At 43.9% G+C, this 7224-nt stretch overlaps 1 long non-coding RNA gene across 3 annotated transcripts; it reads left to right on the top strand.

The window, feature by feature from the left end:
* Window positions 1–2194: 2194 nt before the first annotated feature.
* On the top strand, window positions 2195–7019 carry LOC124678463. Of its 3 annotated transcripts, XR_006994489.1 has the most exons (6): window positions 2195–2288; window positions 2377–2901; window positions 2982–3116; window positions 4650–4761; window positions 4953–5065; window positions 6795–7019. It is a non-coding gene; the product is annotated as an uncharacterized LOC124678463 (long non-coding RNA). The 3 variants fall into 3 exon arrangements; XR_006994488.1 differs by having other exon boundaries at window positions 2377–3116; XR_006994487.1 differs by lacking the exon at window positions 2982–3116.
* Window positions 7020–7224: the final 205 nt, after the last annotated feature.

The raw sequence follows: 7224 nt of genomic DNA on the forward strand, positions 1-7224 counted from the left end.
GTCTAGACCTTGTTTATCAACTTAATTGAATGCTTACTATATGACATAAAAGACTATGTGTCTTGATTTTTCATTTTTTTTTAAATTATGCCCATTTGAATCTTGGTCAAATCCTAGGTTTGACCATGATTTAAACAAGTTTAAAACATGAATATGAAAATTAAGCATGTATCCTTCATAGTCACTCCAAAATGAAGCTCTTGAGAGGGTTTTTGAAATTTCCATGTTTGAAACAAAAAAACCACGTACTTCTCTTCATGCTTGACTTCATAAGACAGAGTTTGGGGTTAGGGGTAGCTTGATACATGATTTTTCTCGTTTGAATATGTCTAGACCTTGTTATCAACTTAATTGAATGCTTACTATATATATGACATAAGAAGACTATGTGCATTGGTTTTTCATTTTATTGTTTTTTTAATTTCATGCCCATTTGAATCTTGGTCAAATCCTAAGTTTGACCATGATTTAAACAAGTTGAAAACATGAATATGAAAAATTAATCATATATCCTTCTTAGTCACTCCAAAATGAAGCTCTTGGGAGGGTTTTTGAAATTTCCATGTTTGAAACCAAAAACCAACTATCTTCATGCATGCTTGACTTCATGAGACAGAGTTTAGGGTTAGGGGTAGATACATGATTTCTCTGGTTTGAATATGTCTAGACCTTGTTTATCAACTTAATTGAATGCTTACTATATGACACTAGGAAGTTTTCGGCGCGGCGCACGCCGCGCCCGTTATGTAATGAGCTAACATTTATATATACTTCTAATTGTGCACAGAAAGTATGCAATGAACTTTTAGTTAATGTACGAAAGTTTAAGAGGGCACTGATCACACACGTGTTTTACCTACAGCCATACGGGCGCAGAAACAGACAGCCAGCGCATGTACGTATAGGACGCGGTAAGTGAATCCCACTCACATGCTAAGGGCGTGTTCGGGAATCCTCTGGCTTCCTAAAAATCCATCGATCTCGCTTCTCAACCCGATGCCAGCTTCTCGACGGGAGCAGGAAACGTTCGGCCAGCTCCTTCATTTCAACTGGGCTAGAAGCACATCGTTGTTGGGCTGGCCTGCTAGTTTGGGCCCGTTTCGTTATGCGATTTGAGTCAACGGGAGCAACTCTGTCTTGGTCGTCTTCTTCCCAGTCGATTCCCCTCATGGTCTCACCAATTCCTCCCCATCGATTCCCATCATGGCCTCACCCTGGAGCCATCCACCACCCTCCGCCGAGCAAGAAACATTGCGGTATGGTCCTGTTCATAGTCTCCCGCGGCAGCACACACGGAGCAGCCCCACAGGATTGAGGTTAGGACGGAGGAGCTGAGATGCAGACGTGGGAGGTGGCCTGAGCTTCTCTCGAGGCCAAAACTGGGGGCGGCGGCGAGGAGGAAGACGGGGGCGGAGTCGCATGGATCGTGGGCTCGCGGTGGCGGCCGGAACTGGATGCGTGAGGCGTTGGGCGGCGTCCGAAGCGAGTGCTCCGGCAGCGGTGGGGATTAGGTGCGTGTTGACCTGGGAATAGAGCTAGGGGAAGATACGCGAAACGTTATTTCCGACTTGGCGGTGGCAGTCCTTGGTAATTTATCGCTGCTCCGTTCTTTGCCGCTCCGCGAATTTGCAGAATAGGTGCTCCGCGATTTATACAGAATTTTCACTCAGCTTCTCGAATCTAGCTCCGTGGAGTTTAGGTGTTCGGTGCTGCTCCATGGCGAATTTTCGAGAATCTAGGAGCTGGGGAGTTGCCGAACACGCCCTAAGTCTGGAGGCAAGGACCCTCCCACACCCCATGTTCGGCTATTCCTCAAAAAAAAAAAAAAAAACAGTAAAAACAAAACCGGCCCGTCCGTACGGTACACATCCCAGCTCCTCTTTGCGCTTCCGTATTCTTCCCCAACTTCTCTGTGTGGACTCGAGCTGAGCAAGAACTGAGGCAGCGGATGGAAGTTGGGCCGTCTGGGCAGACCTCTGGTTGTGCTCCTATCCCTCCGCCCCCCACCCGTGCTGTCAACGGATCACACCGCTCCGCCGTCCACCTTTGAGCCAGAGCTATGGAACCTCGAGCTGTCCGAGCCGAGGAAAGTTGAGCTCCGCGCAAGTCGGCAGCGGGGATTGGCGGCCGGGAGCGCATAGCCGCAAGTTTCCTGGTCGATGAGGGCGAATCGGTCACGGGGCTCGTCAGCGCCGCGCTCCGCCGCTCCGCACGCGAGGGGCGCATGCCGCTGCTCGGCGTAGGTGATGCAAACTCCTTCCTCTACACCACCAATCGCAAATCCGACGGTATGTTTCGTTCTTCAATCATCAGAATACATTAGTTACTCTGTTTCTTGGCAAGCCCGTCACGGAATCTGGTCTTCGTTCTTTTCAGCTCTCAAGGTCAATGAGAGGATTAGCTTCATGCTTTGGCAGAAGGCGGGACACCACGCTGCCGCTTATGACACTTGGTCAGAATCGGTGCTGGTAAATTCGTTGTCTCACCAGACCGTAGCGCAGCAAGCAGGACAATGGGATCCCCGTTCTCTTGTTGACCCGATGGCCAGCTCCCCCTCCTCCCAAATTTAGCGACCGCCACCGCTGATCGATGCAGGGTCGCAGGAAATGCACCTTCCTTTACTACACCCTAACGATTTGGGAGGTATGAAGCGCCGATCCAAGCAGTGCAAATCAGAGTTAGAGCGGCGCTGGGGAAGCACGCATTATGTGCGGCGGAAGGTACAAAAGAGGAGCAGATTTTCTCCACCTACTCGGAGTATTTGACTACCAGCTTGGCGTCCTAGCTCATTATCAGCAATAAGCCATTTGAGAGTGAGTGTCGCTGGATGACATCACCATGCTATCAGGTTTGCCCCGAGACGAATTGCCAAAGTTTTCAGCAGAAAAAATATCACTAAAGGTGACCTCTTCTCCTTTTCCGTTAATCTTTTATCTTCGTTTGGCTAGACAAATATTAGTGCCCAACTGTTACACATGCAGCAATCGTGTGTCATTCCATAGACAAAAAAAGAACGGGAGTGACCTTCCAAGCTTACTTTGAGGACTACTTATTTATGCCATATTCAGAAGACAGAACAGTACATTTACAGTGATCAAACGAATGATAACTACATGGTAAAGTGAGAACAAAAAACAAATTTATACATGTTCGGATTAGCGGTAAATGAAAGTGCTATTGATGCTTGTTTCGTGTGGAGCTCCCAAATCTGAAGTGTTCTTGATGCTTGCTTATGTATGAAGCAACTAAAACTCTGTATAAAAATTAGACAAAAAGCAGGGGTGATCTTCAAGCTTATTTTCCGAGATAGAGAACTGTCTACTTATGCCAGACCCAGAACAATACATTTAGGATACTCACACTAAGAAAAACTATATGGAAAATTAAGAATTGAAAACATAGCTGTACATGTTTGGTTTATCAGTAAAAAAATGTTCTTGTTGCTTCTCAGTAAGGTTAGCAAGTAGTGCAGACCTGAGATTCTAAACTCTATATTAGTGGCCATCCTATTGGTGACAAATCACTATCTTGCAAACCAGGTTATACAATGAAAGAACAATACTGCTTTCTTCTTCATTGTTACTTTTGTAGCAGACTACAGAGAAAGTGCATTTGTCTGATGTGTAAACTAAACAAATCAGGGATATTAAACACATATAAAATGGAACTGATGTAACTTACTCTGTCTGCTCCTGGATTTTCTTCATACTGATTGATATGAATCTCGCGTAATTCTTTTTAAACAAATGATGAAGCAAATATGTAAAGGGCATCGATGCGAACGCATCACGCCAAAAGCACATCATGGATGGCAAAAGACATTACTTAGTTTCCTGAAAAATGAAGATCCCGGTGCGTTAGTTTGCCCAAACCAAACCCACATGTCCTGGCAGTTCTGCTGGGACCTTGGGGATGTCTCCATCTTCTATTTATATAATAAACTAAAATTGATAAGCCAGTGCATCAATTTATAAAAAGGAGACTGATAAGAAGGTAAACCAGAAAACATATCATGGCCAGCAACCAGGAACATATCAACTCTGCAGTGGCCTCTGAGCGGCAACATCAACTATCAGCGACCAAACACAAATCTACCTGCAGGGGCCAAGATGGGGTTACAAATTAACTACTGGAAATGTGTGCGAGTATGTAGAGATGCAAAAGAAGTCAAAAAGAAACTAACGAAAGCACATCACGCAAGTTATCACATTCTGAGTTCTCTTACATGGATAGGAATCCACCATTCATCAATGTGTAGTGTTGCAGTCCAACAGCCTGAATTTCTACAGAAACAATATAATGGAATTAACCTAGATTTACTATTCAGTAACACTGCAATAACTGTAAACTCAATGCTTTGTATTACTTGCGCTGACTTAAGCACCTTCGAAGTAGACAAATTTGAACTGAAAAATCTTACGAATCTGAAAGAAAGAGATAAGAATCCATTTAAACTGTTGACGTGAATCTCTCAATAGTTACCGAATCAAGATAACGTAACCATTATATATTCATCACGACCTATCTTTTCATTTTTTTTTAAGAAACTCACTTTTGGAGACAAAATTAGCATTGATTTATCACATGAAAGAATACCATCAATACCTTTGAAGGTAAAGTTGTTACTAACATCAAGCGGTTCTTTGCAGCTATCTGATGGCCACAGTGATGGGTAGTGAACACCGCTGAAAAATTGCAATATCCACAACTTTCAGTCCGCGGGCTATATAAATTAAGTTGCAGAAACTGAACACCACTAAGGTATGTTGACTCTACCCTCAGTAGACAAAAATATGCCCTATTGCTACAAATGATATCATATAATTCTAGACCATATTATGTCATTAGCGCTCACTGTTGGAGACAAAATTAGCATTGATTTATCACATGAAAGAATACCGTCAATACCTTTGAAGGTAAAGTTGTTACTAACATCAAGCGGTTCTTTGCAGCTATGTGATGGCCACAGTGATGGGTAGTGAACACCGCTGATAAATTGCAATATCCACAACTTTCAGTCACGCGGGCTATATAAATTAAGTTGCAGAAACTGAACACCACTGAGGTATGTTGACTCTATCCTCAGTAGACAAAAATATGCCCTATTGTTACAAATGTTATCATATAATTGTAGACCATATTATGGCATTAGCTGGAACAAATTTGCATTTCTGATCGGTGGAAATGCACGATCATTTCCGCAATCGTATTATGTGCTGTTAATTGTATGAAGCATATGAACCAAATATATCCAAGGTTTGAACATATTTTTTTCTAAAGAAACCAAATACTCCTGATACACATTCAGAACAGCCAAAGGACAATACATATTTTCAGTAACATAATTTAGAAACAAAGTTAATGATGTACCTACGGTGAATGCTAGAATGATTTACACATCATATTCAGCTCCAAACATATGGCACCAAGAATAAAAACAGATAGGGCTGGTACAAAAATACGTTGCACCAAAAGGTGGAATTCACAGGTCAAGGAAACATGAGATACCTTGCAGGTCAGCCATCTTTTGTTTTTCTGAAAAAAATAGGACACCATCTCGGCAACCGCTGCACCTGTCAAACGTATACTAAATTATTTATCAGAAATTCGAGATGTACAACTATCTAGACATTACAGCAGTACACATAAATAAATATCATAAGATTTCTCAGATAGTAACGACAATGGATGGTTTGTAATGCCTAACAAAGTTACTTCAGTCTAGAGTGATGGGTGCAAGATTGAGGTGAACGCTATTGAAATACTCACTTTCAGAATAAAGTCTACCAGCGTTTCTAGTTCTAAACTTCATAATTCTTGGCTTGTGGCCGTGCTTGCAAATCAGCCATGTCATGTCTTATAATACACACGGTTGTCGTCAAAGTCGAACATGTATTGCAGCAAGCATGAGATTGGGTCATCCTACAAAAGAAAGAGCGCTTTAGATTACAGGATGCCAGCCAAGAATTCCACCAAAATACCTAGAAACAATGAAAGAATCGCTTTAACTCACTCATCCTAGCCCGACTGGTGTGCTTCGTCGGCGGCTCCCCTGCCAGCAGAGGCTATTGTTCGTTCCCTGCCAAGTCCTCCTCCATGGTGCCAGCCGACTCGGCAAGGAAAGATGGACGCCGGGGCCGCCGAGCATACTATTCTGTACGAAAACAAATGTTCATGATGTTCTCTTTATAACCCGAATGCTGATGCCACAGAAGCAAATACGCTGACTGTTTGAGGTGGAGAAATGTTTAGAAGCTAAACGGTTAACAATATCTGGGAACAGTCGAAAGCACGGTGCCATCTGCTCATCTGAAGATATACCTGATGCAAGCCTATACCTCTATTCCCTCTTACCTGACAAAAAGAAGATATAAAAAAAGGACACGGTACAACACAGCTGAGAGTATTTTGTAAAGCAAAGCAACCACGGATAGTGTACGTAAAATAATCTGGAATGAAAAAGAACACTGAAGACACTGACAATGCATATAAGAAGAAACCATGGTTGGCTGCATACGAAAAGTACAACAGGCGTATATATGAGAACAAATAGCAGGAACAATGAGCAACTCTAGGACTACCTAAAATCGTAAAAGCACAAAAAGGCGTATATATGAGAACAAATAGCAGGAACAATGAGCAACTCTAGGACTACCTAAAATCGTAAAAGCACAAAAAAGTTATAGAAACTTTTGCCGCCTAGGTAAACTGATCCCAACTGTTTGTTCTGGTCAACCATCTTGCAAAGTAGTTGTACAATGAGTAAGCAGCATGGCTAACGTAATTTTGTACAGGCAGAAGGAAGTAAAGAGAAGACTAAAGGAAAAGAAGAAATTACCGCCGCAGCCCCGTCAGGAACCTCCTCCGAGACTCGGCATCAAAGAGTAAAGGAGAGACACGAGCTCGCCCACGCCGATGACCTGATCCCTGGCCTACACCTTGGACAGGTTGCATGACAGGCAAACCAGCATGAGGCAAAGCAGCAGCCCCAGAAGGTCGACGATCACAGCCAGCAGAAGCAAGAGCAGCAGCTGAACCAACAGCTGGGGCGGCAACAGGGCGAATCGGCGAAGGGCAGCACATGAGCGTCGTCCGCTCCCGCGGGAACCGCGGCCTGCCGGCCGAGGAAGCAACTCACCCAGGCCACGCCGGCGAAGCTGTGTCAAAGACCGAGGCAAAGGAACTGGCGGGGAAGCCGGTGGGATGGAAGGCGAAGGCATCGGC

Source organism: Lolium rigidum, chromosome 7 (genome assembly GCF_022539505.1).
Source record: "Lolium rigidum isolate FL_2022 chromosome 7, APGP_CSIRO_Lrig_0.1, whole genome shotgun sequence".
NCBI lineage: Eukaryota > Viridiplantae > Streptophyta > Magnoliopsida > Poales > Poaceae > Lolium > Lolium rigidum.